The following is a 14,588-nucleotide window of genomic DNA, read 5'->3' as shown; positions in this document are numbered from 1 at the left end:
TATCAGAAGAGTCACCTGGTATAAAACAAAAGAGAAATCAAAATTAAGGGACTATTCTAACGTCACTAATCTCATATTGATTTTATTTTTAACTCTTTAAAACTTTTCTTAAGGTGTAAATATTATCTCAAAATTTATAAGATTACTATATAAGCCTTCTGCCATGAATGGTAACAGAGTATCAACTGATTCTAGGAGTAGGCTTCATCTAGCTTCCTGTATGTGATTTTAGACTTGAATCTGAAGCAGGTAATGGTAATTAGGAACTAAGTTTGTGTACCCTGGATGTATTGTGGTCCTTTAACTTCTCTGATATCTCCTGCCTATGACTTTTAAAATGTTTTAGTTTGGGACTGGAGAGATGGCTCAGCGGTTCAGAGCACTGACTGCTCTTCCAGAGGTCCTGAGTTCAATTCCCAGCAACCACATGGCAGCTCACAACTGTCTGTAACTCCTGTTCCAGGGGATCTGACAACTTCACACCAAAACACATAAAATAAAGTTAAATAAATCATAATAAATTATTTTTTTAAAGAACGTTTTAGTTTTCTGCAGTGAACCATGACTATTCCTAACAGCAACCTTTGAAATCTCCAAAAGGATGTTGGGTCCCCACAATGATGAATCCACCTGGATTGTGGTAATGCCACTAAGCTGACAAACACCACCCAAAGATCAGTTTTGGACTACAAACTGCTCAGGATAACATCAAAGCAGTTAGCTAAGATGGTCCAGCCTCATAGACTACTCCAGTCAGGACTTCAGGTAAGCCTTGCACGTTCCCATCACACTGAGACTGGACAACAGTTAGTTTCCCAGAACTTGATCTTTATCTCAATTTTTTCAGGGTCTCCTAAAGGTGCTGTTACCCACAGACAATAGGAAGTAATTTAAAGAACACAATGACTACATTCCTAAGAGGTGGGGTGGGTGGTTTTTCATTGTTCAGTGGATTTTTGACATTGTTTGTGGGGAGTTGGTAACCAAGTTGTTATTATTGGTCATGGTCAGGGAAGATACTAAGCTATGAAAATTAAATTTAGGGATCTCATTCTGAAAAGAAAGGGGGGATATAGAAATTATAGGATAAACAGGTAGATTATTGAATCTACTTTCAAACTAAAAAAGCAACTACTAGTCTCAAATATTTTACACTAGTATGAAATTTTGTATATTGATACAAATTTAGTGTTATTTTGTTATACTTTGTTTCTACTCTTGTTTAAGATATTTTTGTATATTGATACAAATTTAAGGTTACTTTTTTATTCTGTACTATGTTTCTATTTCTACTTCAGAGACTTACAGAATATGGCATTTTAATGTTCTAATAACATAAAGCTTTTCATGACACTGAGATGCCTGTTCCTGGTAGCACCAGTTTACTCCAAAAGAGGATACAGGCATTGAGGGACCTCCATATGGAGTTTGCATTCTTTGTGTCAGAGTTAGCCACTGGGCAAAGAAACTGCCCTAGGCTCGACTGCTGATGATATGCTGTTCAAATTGGACAAACAGGACACAAAATAAGGCAACTGCCCAACTTTGCCAAGACAAGGTAGGCTAGTCCTTCAAAGTTCCTGCTTCACAGAAGAGTCTGTCAGATATTTTAAGCCTGAAGGTAAAAGATGGATGCTCCAATGTTGCAGAGGAAACCTGGGGGCGGGTGACTGTCCAGGCAGCCAGATGTCTTTGTCATTTCTTAGTTTTAGAAGTTTCTTGCTCTGCACTTCCTGTTTACTAGGGTAATGTTAAATCCTTCTCAGGTCTCTGATAGGGTGAAGATTAGATACTTATAGTTTTCTTTAGTTATGATAGAAAGTAATTAGGTAAAAAAGTACTCATGGAGATAAGATAGATAATAGAATATTTTCTCTGAATTTGCCAAATACTAATGGACAGGACATCATGAATGTATTTCTTACTTGATAATTTTTTTTAAAAAAAATTTATTCACCTGTTATCTATCTGCATGCACAGAAGAGGGCATCAGATCTCACTATAGATGGTTGTGATCCACCATGTGGTTGCTGGGAATTGAACTCAGGACCTCTGGAAGAGTAGCCAGTGCTCTTAACAGCTGAGCCAACTCTTCAGCCCCCTTGATAATTGTTTTTATTGTATATAGTTTCACAATGTTATAGTTGAAATCTTTCCCTTTTATAATACAAAAGGGGGAAATGCTGTGGGATATTTGTTTGTATAGCATTGCACTGTGTTAATAAAGCTACCCTGAATCCAAGGACAGAGTCAGCTATTAGCTGACCCAGATTAGTCATAGTTCTTGGAGGGCCGAGGAGGTCTTTTAGAGAGGACAGGAAGAGAGAAGAGGGGACTTCCGGGGGTATTTCCAGGACTAGTAGTTCAAGAAAAACATGGAGAGAGGGTTTGCCAACTGACTCTGCTGTTTTTGGATTTATCGGGTCTTTATCTCAATTTCTGACTCCGAGTTTCTCCCACCCCCACAGGCATATAAACTATTTGTTAACAGCAAAGGCCCAGTGACTCATTTCTTCTTAGACACACCCACAGGACGGCACCGGTGGCCAGTGGTCTTGGTGCAGTGACCTCAAACACTAAGGCCCGAAAGTGGCGCAGCCCTATGGGCTTCTGACCTTCTTCAGTCGCTCCAGGTCCTCACGTAGCTTGTTGTCTAGACCATTGGCCAGAACCTGGCTGTACTTTCTGTCCTTCACATTCTTCTGTCTGTTCAAGAACCAGTCTGGGATCTTGTACTGTCGTGGATTCAGCATGAGCGTGATCACATGGTCCACCTCGTCCTCCCTGAGCTCTCCAGCCCTCTTGGTGAGGTCAGTGTCCGCTTTCTTTGGTGAGGAGCATAGCTCCACCCTCACACACCCTTAATGGCAGTGATGGTGAAGGCTATTTTCCACCACCCAGCGATGTTGGTGTTGAGTGCTCTGAAAATGTGCCCTAGCTTCTCAGGGATCACTAGAGACGTAGCAGCCGCATAATCGGCAGAGTGTAGGCCTGTGGAAGAGCCGAGTTGTTTTTGTTTTTTGTTTGTTTTTTTCTTCAAGACGAGAGTTTCTCGGTAGCTTTGGAGCCTGTCCTGGAACTAGCTCTTGTAGACCAGGCTGGCCTCGGACTCAGAAGGACTCACCTGCTTCTGCTTCCTGAGTGCTGGGAATTTTTTTTTTTAATGCCGGAACTTTTGTTCTTTTAAAAAGAATATGATGATGGGATGTCCCTGGCGGCTCGCGGAGTCCGGCAAGGACAGCCGTGAGTCCCTGCAACGCCATGCGGCCGGGGGAGTCAGGCGGGCGGTTACGGCGGATAAAAGGCTCACAAGACATAGTAAATAAACATAAGGGTAAACATTTATTACTTAAAAAGAAATAGAAAAACAGAGAGACAGAGATAGACAAATATAAAGACATAAAGACACAGAGACAGAGAGAAACGTGTACACACGACAGGAGACAACCACACAAGAGAGAGAAAGATGGCGAAGGGGGAGGTCAGAAGTGGCTGGGTGGGCGTGGTTAGTTCTTAAAGTGGCAGCAGAAGACTTAACAGGAACAGTTTAGATATTTGAGAAAAGCCTGTCCATGGCCTGCTATTTACTTGTTGTCTTCTCCAGACCACAATAGACCGAAGGCTCTAAGTTCTGTGTATCACTGTGTTCATGGTATCCCGTTGGGAAGATGATGGAGTAAACAAGATGAGGAAGTAAACTCTGTAGAGTGCGAGGGATTTCCCCGGGTGAGACTGTCTACAGGGGAGACTGGGACAGGGAGCTGGAGTGGAGCCGAAGGGGATGGGACGAAGCAGGGGCCCAAGCACTACTCACAAGGTCTAGCTAGGTACCAGTCTGGGGCAAGAGTTCGGGCAGAGCTTCCTTCTGTGACTGCTACCTTTTGTGTTCGGTTCCTTCTGTTTGTAATATGTAAATCTTAGTCGAGAGTTTCCTAAGGGTTCAAAGCCTATGCAAAACCAGGTCCCAGGGGGATTCAGCAAACTGAGGTGTTCTGGGATTTTGGGAATCTGCATTGGCATTGTCTCTTTGGGGAGTTTAGAGGAGAGGTTTTGGTAGACGGAAATTGACTTGCTAAAGGTGTGAACTGTATAATAAAAAAGCCCTTTGCTTAGCTACAGGGAGTCCGTTCACCAGGGGGCTGACCACCCTGCAGCTGGAAAGGCTAAAAAAAAAATCGTTGGAGCTCCTGTCTTCTTTCAGTGGACCTGCGTGAACCCACATAGGATACACCACCACCCATCCCAGCTTAGCTGGGGGCTGCTGAGGAGCCAACAAGTCTCTGTCCCCTGGGCCTTGGTGTCCCCTTGGAACAGTAGGAAGGCAGGGGCCAGCTTTCACTAACTGCCTTTCCTGTTTTGTTGGGATTCTCACTACCCTCCTCTCCTCCCTCCCGGCTGGTAGAGGGCACAGGCGCTGTTCCGCAGAAGGGCTCACGCTGACTGGGAACTGGCCCATCTTTGGTCCTTTCAGCATCCAGCTCCGGAGTTGGGCGAAGGGACACACTGCTGTCTCTAGATGCACTAGAACAAGAGGGTCCCTGGCAAGGACTTTAAGTTAGAAAGTGCTCTGTGACCTTGAGTGAGTCAGGTCCTCTCCCTTCTCCTCTCACCCCTCCTCCTCTTTTCCCAGCAGCTGCCTGCCCTCCTTTCTGTAGGCTAGCTGCCTTGGCCACTGGCCAGGACTGAGGCCCGAGAGCCGTTGGGGTGGCCGGAGGCAGGAATGTCTGCAGAGTCCAGGAATGTCTTTACTGCCCACTCTGCTGAGAGGAGCGCAGCAAAGCCCCCGGGGTTTCTTCCCAGCTGGGTCAGGGGCTCTCCTTCTCCTCCCTCGCCAGCCGTGTTTGTGTGTCTGGGTACTCTTTTCTCTATCTCTGAATAGATCTGAACCCTGTCGGGGCTGGGGCAACACAAAGGTGTCAGGCTTTTAGCCCGAACCCAGGACCCTGGGCTCTTGCTTGAGGCCCTTCCAAACCAGAAGTCTTACTCAGGTGCCACGGGGCTCTGTGACTGGTGGGCATATTTCTCCTTATGTAAATGGCTTTCTCCTGGTTTTTACTGGAAGTGAGCGGAGTGTAGGCAGAGCTCAGAGTAATGAGAGGAAGAGAACCCCCACCTCCACCCCCACCCCGGCTGGTATCTGCAAGCCCTTCGCAGGTTCTTTGGTGGGAGAGAGGTCTGCTTGCATGCAGGCTGATGAACGAAGAGGAGGAAACACTGTGTTTTATTGTTGTATTGTTTTTATAACAGATTTGAGCCCGAGATGAAACACCGCTCTGGGTGGGTGAGCTGTACTTTCCCCTTTCCAGGACAGTGTGGAGCTGGGTGTACTGGGGGGAGGGGGATGGAACACATGACAAGTTAGAGAGCTAATAGGACCTCGGTACTGTCAGATTGGACTCCAGGAAGCAGAGGCTCAGAACGGTAATGGCGGTCCCAATTGCACTCCTGCTTCTTGCTCCCCAGAAAAGAACTAAAATCAGGTGATCCAAGGCTGGCTTTGTTTGAGCAGAGGTCCTTCCCTTTCTGTGTGGCCCTCAGGGTCCAAAACGGCGACTGTCACACGTGCATTTGGAAAGCAAGATCAAAACAAAGACCGCAGAAGGACTGAAGGAAGAAATGAAAGCCCAAAGGAGTCTCAGGAGTGGTCGGGGACAGTTATGTTCCCATTTCTTTGGCTAGAATCACGTACTTGACTATAACCTGGAGCAAAGGAAGATGGGAAATGCTTTTATTGCTTTGGGTTTTGTTTGTTGAGACGGGGATTCTCTGTGTAGCCCTGACTGTCTCCGAACACTCTGTGGACCAGGCTGGCCTTGAACTTGGAGACCTGCCTACCTCTGCCTCCTGAGTGCTGTCCATTTTCCATGCTGACTAAGCGACATCCCAATATCTAAGCCTCTCATGCTCCAGTGAACTCAGCGACTGCACCCTTGCCTTCCTGGGCTGCAGGGATCTGTGGCAAGCATATAATTGTAGCGCCCCATGCCTGTCTGCGCTCTATACACCACCGTACAGTTCGTGAACCGGGCAAGGGGCTGGAGATCGAAACACACAAAGACACACAGAGACACAGATCATCCTTGAAACAGAAATGCCCAAGACACAGATCATCCTTGAAACAAGAATGCCCCCTTTATTGTGTTCAGGGGCAGCTCATATAGGGATAGCCACGCCCCAGCCAAACCCACCAGAAACCACTTCCCTGCCATCAGGAACTCCCAAGAGTCTCGTGCTCAGAGCAGCTGCAGGCTGTCTCAGAGCAGAGGAAAACAAGTTGTTTACAAGAAATTCAGGATCTGGGGGTTCACAGCTCCCAACATATATCTCCATATTTGTGTGAACACGAAGGTGACACTCTTGTCCAGTAGTGCTGCAGAATTCCCAGAATTCCCTGCAGTCACCTGCAATTCATTCTGGAATTGGCTTCAATGGCTTTTTGTTTGTTTGTTTGTTTTTGTTTTGTCTTGTCTACCTTGGGAACCACAGTGGCCTTCTTGGAAACATACCTGTTTTTCTTCTGAGGACCTGCCCCTCCTCCACCCCGGATTCAGTACATAAGGTTCTGGAACGGCGACTACCCTTTCTTCTCCATGTGGTGGGCACCGTGCCCAGGTCTAGCCTGTCAGAGTCATGGTGATGGAATCCAGAATCAGATCACAACCCAGCCTATGCCATTCTGAGACTTGGGGCACCGGGTCTTTTGCTGAAGTCGTTGGGGAGTAGGGACAAGGGCATCTTTTCTACCGGGAGCACAAGCTGGTGATTTGCTACCTAGCGCTAGTCTGGGATGCCGGTGGTTGCTTTTGTTACTATAGGGAGAACTTTGTTGAGAACAAGGAAAGGCTAGGATATTACTCGGTGGTAGAGTGGTGTCTTAGCAGGTTCAATCCCCAGTCCTGGTGTGTATGGGGCCAGCAGACCCTTAAGGACACCACTCGGGCCTCTGGGTCTAGCCATTCCTGAAGCTGGAACACCTCCGGATTCTCCGGTGATCAGCCAATAATTCTCTTATCTGTTTAAGTCAGTTTAAGTGGGGTTTTCATCACTCCACACCTGCAGATGAGAGCGTCCCAATCTGCCGACCGAGCTACAGTCCTGTCTGAAAGCTGGTGGAAGAACATTGACCTCGAGAGTTGTGGGAGAGATGGGTGTGTCAGCTCATGTATGTTGAGAATTAATGTCCGAGCTGAGTGTCCACAACATGTGTGAGCATTCATGCCACATGGAAATTGGTGTGCAACCGTGCGCTGTGTGGAAGTTGTACGACTGCATGCGCTTATGTGTCTGAGTGTGTGTCTGGAGTAATCGGTGTGAGATGTTAGTGGAGCACCTGAGTGTGACAATCGGTGTAGCTGAGAGTGTGTGGGTCTCTTCTCACAGTACTAGGGTGGCTTTTAGCAAACACAGGGCCTGTAAAGGATCCCACAGTTCTTAAGACAAGTCTAAGCACCAGACAGGTGGGGCCTCTTTGACCTTCCTCTGTCCTCAGTCCCCTCCTCCTTTTTCCGTGCTGGCAACAGCTGGTCATTGCTGCCACCCCTGGCTTATGCTGACAGCTGCAAACAGAAGTGACTCCTGCAATAGGGTGACTCTGCCCAAAGGAAGAAACACTCACTGCCATGACTTGGGAGCCTGGAAAAGGGTGGGAGTGGAGCTGCCCTGGGGCCCAGGACAGAAAGAACGCTGATGCTAGCAGCCCTTGTGAAACCTTTTCCTGCCGATGACCGGCCTGAAAATCCCCAGGCCTCAGTTTTCAACTGCCAAGGTCACGGGATCCTTTGCTGCGCAGCGGCCTCCGGAGGCTGGCAGTGCGCTCTCTGCTGCCACCTCCTGGGCACTTCCCTCTGGCGGACGTGGAGATTAGAAAGGCTGGGCCAAAGCAACTTTCTCCACCATCCCAGGCAGCAGCACGTGGTTGGGTTGGGGGTTCCCAGGATTGAGATCCCGGCTTTCTTGACACTCATGGTTTGGTCTGACACTTGGTCGATGTAGTAGTTCCCACCTCAGGGCGACAAGACCAGGCTGGTAGAGCAACCCACCTCTGTGGGTTTCCAGACTCCACCCGCGGGATTGTGCTGAGCTGGCCCACGCCTGGTGGAAGATGACAGGGACGCAGACACCTGAGCGCCTGGACCTCATTAGCCTCCAAGCAGATGAAAACACCAAGGTTCAGATAACTGCTCTAGGCACAGAATTATGCCCCCACCTTTCTCCTCCACTCTCCGAGCTCACAGATCCTTCCTGCTCTCCCCACCCCACTCCTAACCTAGGCTCCCACACCACAGCCCCTCCCCTCCCCTCCCCCAGCTACTCTTGTAGAAATAGAAAAACCCTCCGAGTCTCACTCTTGCTGCCAGCCCGTACCACGCATGACCTATTTCTGTCTGCTTCGATCTGGACAGATACTTCCCCTGGCTTCCTCTGCAACTGAACCTTCTCCCTTCCGGCTTCTGTGGGGCATCACTCTGCCAACCTGCAGCCTGAGCTCAGATGGCCACTCCCTCGGCCCCACAGGCCTCAGGGCCCTTCTGTGTTGCCCACTGCTTGCCTCGGTGACATTCAAGAACTCTGTGGGCCTCGGGAATTGTAAACCTCATTTCTAAACGAGATGACTCGGTTTGCTATCATCTACTCTACGACATTGCTTTTTTTTCTCATCTCTGGGGTCCCAGGGTTATCCCAGCTCCATCCCTCCTTGCTGGAGTCCTATAGGCATGGCTGGATTTCCAGGCTGGTTTCTTCTAGAGAACTCAGGAGCTATGTGATGGCAGTTTCATCTACTTTATATCCACAGTGCACGGCAGGGTTCTGGCAAATGGCATATGGCAGGCTCTTGGTAAATGCTCACACAAAATGAGCTGGCTTGATCAGACCAATATGTTCCAGCCGAGACAAACAAGAATCAGTTCCTCAGTGTGCCTTCTGTCCAAGCTTTTGCTAAAGGCAATAGGAAAATGCTTACCCAGTCCTTGGACTATTCAGAAGCTAGGCGAGACTCCTATGAGACCCATTTTCCAGGGGAGGGAACTGAGAGTCAGACATTAAGTGATTTGATCCATCAGACCCACAATTCTCACTCAGCTCTTCTCTTACCCACCACCCTGAACCATAACCCCGCACATCCTTGCTTACGCGATGCTCTCTGGCCCCCGTCCTACTTCTCCCCTACCATCCTCGTCTGGGCCAAAGATCTTTCCTCTGTGCCCTCACTCCAGTCTTAGCCCAGGGCCCCAGAAGTTAGGGTGGGTCTGCAGATGTCTGGGTGCCAGGGCAGCTGAGCCGTGGAGGAGGGAACAGGCACGCCCATGTTCTCCCATTTGGCTAAACAGGCTTCAACAGGCCCATTGTGCTTCTCAAACCTCAGGTTCCTAAAACGAGCTTGGAATGAAGGGAAAAGCCATGCAGAGGCTGGGACCCTGAACCCAAAGAATCACAGGCCTGTTTTCAGACCCTGGGTCCTTCCCGTGTTTCCGTGTCCTAGTGGTGTCCCGAGACATCTGTGCACCTCAGAGTCCTGGGAAGGATGGAGAGGAATGCATGAGAAGGTGTCCTAGGGACCGTGGAGGGCGAGGGCACCTTATGAGATGGCCAGTAGCTTGGGAGGAGGGAGAGGACGGGAACCTGGTTCAGACACAGGTTTTTCTGGTTAGGGAGCTCCTGTAGCCAGGGAGGGGAGCTGTAGCCTTGTGGGAGGAGGAGCTGCCTTGGGATCCCAGAAGGGCTGCTGACTCACACTCCTCCTCCTTGTCTTAATTACTTTTTCTGTGCTTCCAAAAGCAGCACATACTCATTGTACAAAGGAGGCAGGCAGCTCCTCATGTTCGTGCCCCCAGACTTAACTGCCGTTGACATTTTGGTCTCTGTTCTGCCTGTTCTTTTTCTTTTTTTGGACAGGGTCTCACTGCATAGCCCTGGCTGTCCCGAAACTCACTGTGTAGACCAGGCTAACCTTGAACTTTCAGAGATCTGTCTGATTCTGCCTCCCGAGTGCTGGGACTAGGGGTCCTCTCCACCACTGCCCTCGTCCGGTTTGCTTTTGATGAACACGCACCTCTTCTTTCAGGAGAGTGACCTGCGCCTTGAGGATGGTGTAGATCCACGCAGAACAGTGGAGAACTTACTCCCTTCATCACCCCCTTGGAACTATGGCTGCTCAGAGCTCTGGGGGATGCTGACGAGTGCCGTGTGAGCCTGAGGGACTGAGAGGCAGTTAGGACTTCAGACACAAAGACCAAGGGTCCCCTGGTACAAGTCCCAGCCCCCATGATTACCAACTGGCAAACTGTGAGCATCTTAGCCTCACTGAACCTTTCCTGCTTCCTCTGGGGGTAGGAATCATGACAGATCTTTAGGGTATGGCTGAGACAATTAAGGATGCTGAGTTCAGCACCCTGTCTGGCTCATCAAGGCTGAGCTGTTCTTAGAGACACACACACTTCATTCTAGGCATATTATCCTCCTTGGATAATATGGGAGAGATTAGTCACAGGGATTCTGAACTCACCCTGAAGATGAGAAGTTGGCATCTTGAGTCACAGAATTGGTTGCACAAGCGTGGGATGGGAGGAATTAAGATTTCCCAGGCGGAATGGAAGTTCCTACAGGCTGGTCTGCATCCACAGTTGCTGAGCTTGTGAGCACGGGAAGTGATGGGTTCTGAGCGTGGTTGGCCAGTCCACCTGGGGCCATTCCCTTCTCTCTATCCAACCGCAGCAGACATGGGAGGAGGGGCAGTGCTGGGAAATCAAATCCAGGATCTTACAGCTTTCTGTTGTAAACCCCGCCCCCCAATAGCCTCAAGGTTTCTCTTCTCACAACTTCCCCTCAAATCCCTTTGGTCTTCCAACCTTCTTAGCTTCAGTGAAGGCATGGAGACCTGCCATTTTGAAGCCAGGCCCCTGTCCACTTCTGGCAGCTGTTGGACTTGCGTCCCCTGAGCCTCGAGGGTTTCCCCTGCCTCCCCTCCCCAGCCACCATCATACCTACTATAGATTGATTGCCACCCCCAGCTAGAACAATGTCTTAAGTTTACTTTGGCCTTTTTGCATAGGGAGGCTAGGTGGAATACTGCCTCACTTGGTTCCTGGAACCTGTCAATGGCTTCTTAGGAGGCTCTTTTCAGATGTGATGGAGGTAAGGATCTTCAGATGGAGAGGCTGCTCTGGGCAAGCCAGACACACCCTAAACTCAGCGACAAGAGCCTGGCCAAAGAGAAGATGCGGGTGCATTGTGCCTGTAACTGACCTGGCAGGAGAGGACTCCTCTCATCTGCTTGAAGACTAAGATAAAAGGATCCCCCAAATTTCCAGGAGTCCCCTGCTGTGGGGAAGAAGTAGAAGACTGATGCATCATGCTGGGCAGAGGAGGCACTGGTCTCTCAGGAAGACATTTCACACATTCTAACAACGTACCAGACCAGACCGCCCTACAGGACAGACCCGTGCTGAGACAGTGATGGGTCACTGATGGGCAGGACCACACTGTGACCAGGACTGCTGAGCTGGCATATTTCTTGCTCTCTATTTCAGCCTAATCCTGGGTAGGCAGGCGACACCGTGTAGGTGCGTGGGATGCACGCAGGAGGATGGCAGACTTGGGAACTTAGGCCTGAGTTATGAGCCTTGTTGTTCTCACCATCCGTGTTCCCTCCTGCAAGTCTTGGTCCATCAGCTCATGAATTTGCCGTCGACCTTACGTGGAATAAGAGCCCTTTTATCGGGCTTGAAGCTTTTGTTAGTCTGGCAGTCATTTCTAATTTTTATTTGTTTTTGTCTTCTGAGACAGGGTTTCTCTGTGTAGTCCTGGCTGTCCTGGAACTTCCTCTGTAGACCAGGCTGGCCCTCAAACTCAGAAATCTGCCAGCATCTACCTCCCACGTGCTGGGATTAATGGCATGTGCCCCTGTGGCCCAGCGTATTGCTAAGATTTTTAATTGGTCCTTAATTATAGCCACTCACTTTAATTTCATCATCACCTATTCTGTTTCATGAGCGTTTTTCTTTTTTTCCTTTGGGCCATCACTCACTAATGGGATTTCTACTTTCATGTCTGCTTTGTAATTCTCTCTTTGTTGGTCTTCCGGAGTTTAAGCGCTTCAGTGTCCCGAGTTCTTTTTTTTTTTATCATGAATTCATACATGCATGCAAAACCACCCATACACATAAAACTAAATATTAAACTAAGGTAAAAACTAAAAATTAAGAAATGATAAAACAAGAGCATCCTGGACTACCGAAGAGGACCACGCTAACACATAGGCTCTCACAGGCAGAACACATCCTTTAGCTGGAATGAGGGAAGCTGCAGAAGTCAGTAGGGCTAAACGGGAGGTGGGTGGATCTAATCAGGGGGTGGCTGCTGTCTGATGATGAAGGCCACAGAGCCAACAACAGCCTGAGTGAGCTCCTGGTTGGGTTTCCCCAGGCCCCCTGATAGCAGTTCAAACATGGCTGACAACTTGACCCACAGCAAAGGATTCCTCCAGACAGTGAAGCCTTTCTGATCTCTAGAAATTCATGGAATAAATGTCGATTGTTTCAAAAAGAAAAACCCCTAAACTTCATACTAGTGCCCCAAAGGCTTGGAGGTCACTGTGAGAGGCAGGCTAGAAAGACAAGAAAGACAAAGGGGCGCAAGAAGGGAAAGGAGCCCCCTGCTCCAGGGTCCGAGTCCAGGGGAGTGGACGGATGCTCGGTGTAAGAGCGCCTGTTTTCTTGCAGAGGACCCGGGTTCAGTTCTCCGCATCCACATGCCAGCTCAGGAAGTGTCGCCTGTAATCCCGCTCCAGGAAATCCAGCACCCTCTTCTGACTTCCACAGGCACCCGAATGGAAGTGGTTCACTGTAGGTGGGTACACATGCGTGTACTCAGCCTTACACATATACAACAAACACATTTGTACAAAGCATCAATCCCAAACGTAACTCAGGGTCGCTCTCTTTTTCTTTTCTTTTCTTTTGGTTTTTCAAGACAGGGTTTCTCTGTGTAACCCTGGCTGTCCTGGGACTCACTCTTTGGAACCGTAGTGGTGCATACCTTTAAGCCCTGCCCTTGGGTTCAGTCATATTTTATTTATGCGTACATTTCTGTGCAGGTACCCATGGAAGCCAGAAGAGGGTGTAGAATCTGGAACTCACAGAGATATGCCTGCCTCTGCCTCTTGAGTGCTGGAATTAAAGGTGTGGGTCACCACCTCCTGGTATTTTTCGTTTTTGAGACAGGGTTTCTCTGTGTAGCCATGGCTGTTCTGGAACTCACTCTGCAGAGCAGGCTGTCCTAGAACTCAGAGATCTGCCTGCCTCAACCTTCCGGAAGGTCTGTGCCACCAGGCCCGATTTAAAATGCAAAACCTTGTACAAAAACAATAGTCACTGGCTAGTTCTAGAGAGCCTGTTTTCCCAGAATAGACCACGAGAGGGCGCCATATGCCCCAGCCTGAGTCACCATTCCCTCTCCCAAGTTTCCAGGAGCCACTCCTCTTAGTAGGTAAAGGCACTCTAGCCCCTCTGCCTGGAAGGTGCTTGGGTCCTGGGCACTATTCTCCCTGGTCTGTCAATCCTGTTTCCTTCCTTCCCAGGACAGAGGCTTGTGTCACGGCACTTAGGGATGCTTATGAAATTGTCCCAGCTTAAGAGACAAGTATGAGGGGTGGCCTCAGTTACATGGGCTGAATGCTGAGTTCTGCATCTATTGAGTGCAAGTTGGGATCACCTTCACAACACACCTTCCCTGGCTGCTTTCGGAAGGTGGATGGGCACCAGGCACACCGTGCACATGGAAGATTCTGAGTGGTGCTAAGGTGAATACAGACCCGTAAACGAATGGGGCATGGTGGTACCCGCCTGTTGGGGGCTGCAGGCCACGGGCCCCTTGACTTTCTTTGCCTGCCTCAGACCCTTTGCCTGCTGGAGTGAACTGAGCAAAACAACTTGTTTACCTGTGCCTGCAGCTGCTCTGAGCACGAGACCCTGATGGCAGGGGAGTGGGTTCTGATGAGGCCTGAAGCTGAAAGATCCCGAGAGCTGGGCCGTGGCTAGCAGTTAAGGAGTCCTATATAAGCGTCCCTGGAGCACAATCAAGTTGTCATTCTTGTATCAAGGATGACCTGCGTTCCCATGTCTCTCTGTCTGTTTGTGTGTGCATGTGTTTTTAAGTCTCCAGCTTAGTTTTGGGCCCATGTGCCATCTCATAGGGCAGGCGTTACACCCACCTTTAATCCCAACACTTGGGAGGCAGAGACTGGCAGATCTCTGTGAGTTTGAGGTCACTCTGGTCTACAGAGTGAGTTCTGGGACAGCCAGGGCTCCGTAGAGAAACCTTGTCTCACTACCACCTGCCCTTCCCCCAAACCTAAGCAATATAGGGGATACCTCTGGGACCCTGCTTGCGGTTCTTCCTGCCCACCCCTCTACCTGGAGACCCTACAAATCTCAAGTCACAGAATGTGACTGTGACCTACAGGCAGTTAGCTGGTACTCAGTGGAAGGAAGTTCCTTCAGAAGGAGCTACAAGGATAAAGCCTGTGATCCTTGAGAAGATTGACATCCAGCTGGATACTGTTTCAAAGCTGAAAAGCAGGAAGCATATTG

The 14,588-nt window shown here is 49.2% G+C and overlaps 1 pseudogene; it reads right to left on the bottom strand.

Moving 5' to 3' along the window:
- Positions 1 to 2,506: 2,506 nt before the first annotated feature.
- LOC125390271 (small ribosomal subunit protein uS13-like) lies at positions 2,507 to 9,819 on the bottom strand (annotated as a pseudogene).
- Positions 9,820 to 14,588: the final 4,769 nt, after the last annotated feature.

The sequence above is a fragment of the Myodes glareolus genome, chromosome 13 (assembly GCF_982192425.1).
Source record: "Myodes glareolus chromosome 13, mMyoGla1.1, whole genome shotgun sequence".
Lineage (NCBI taxonomy): Eukaryota > Metazoa > Chordata > Mammalia > Rodentia > Cricetidae > Myodes > Myodes glareolus.
The sequence above is the reverse complement of the archived record's forward strand: the minus strand, read 5'-3'. Positions and strand labels throughout refer to the sequence as shown.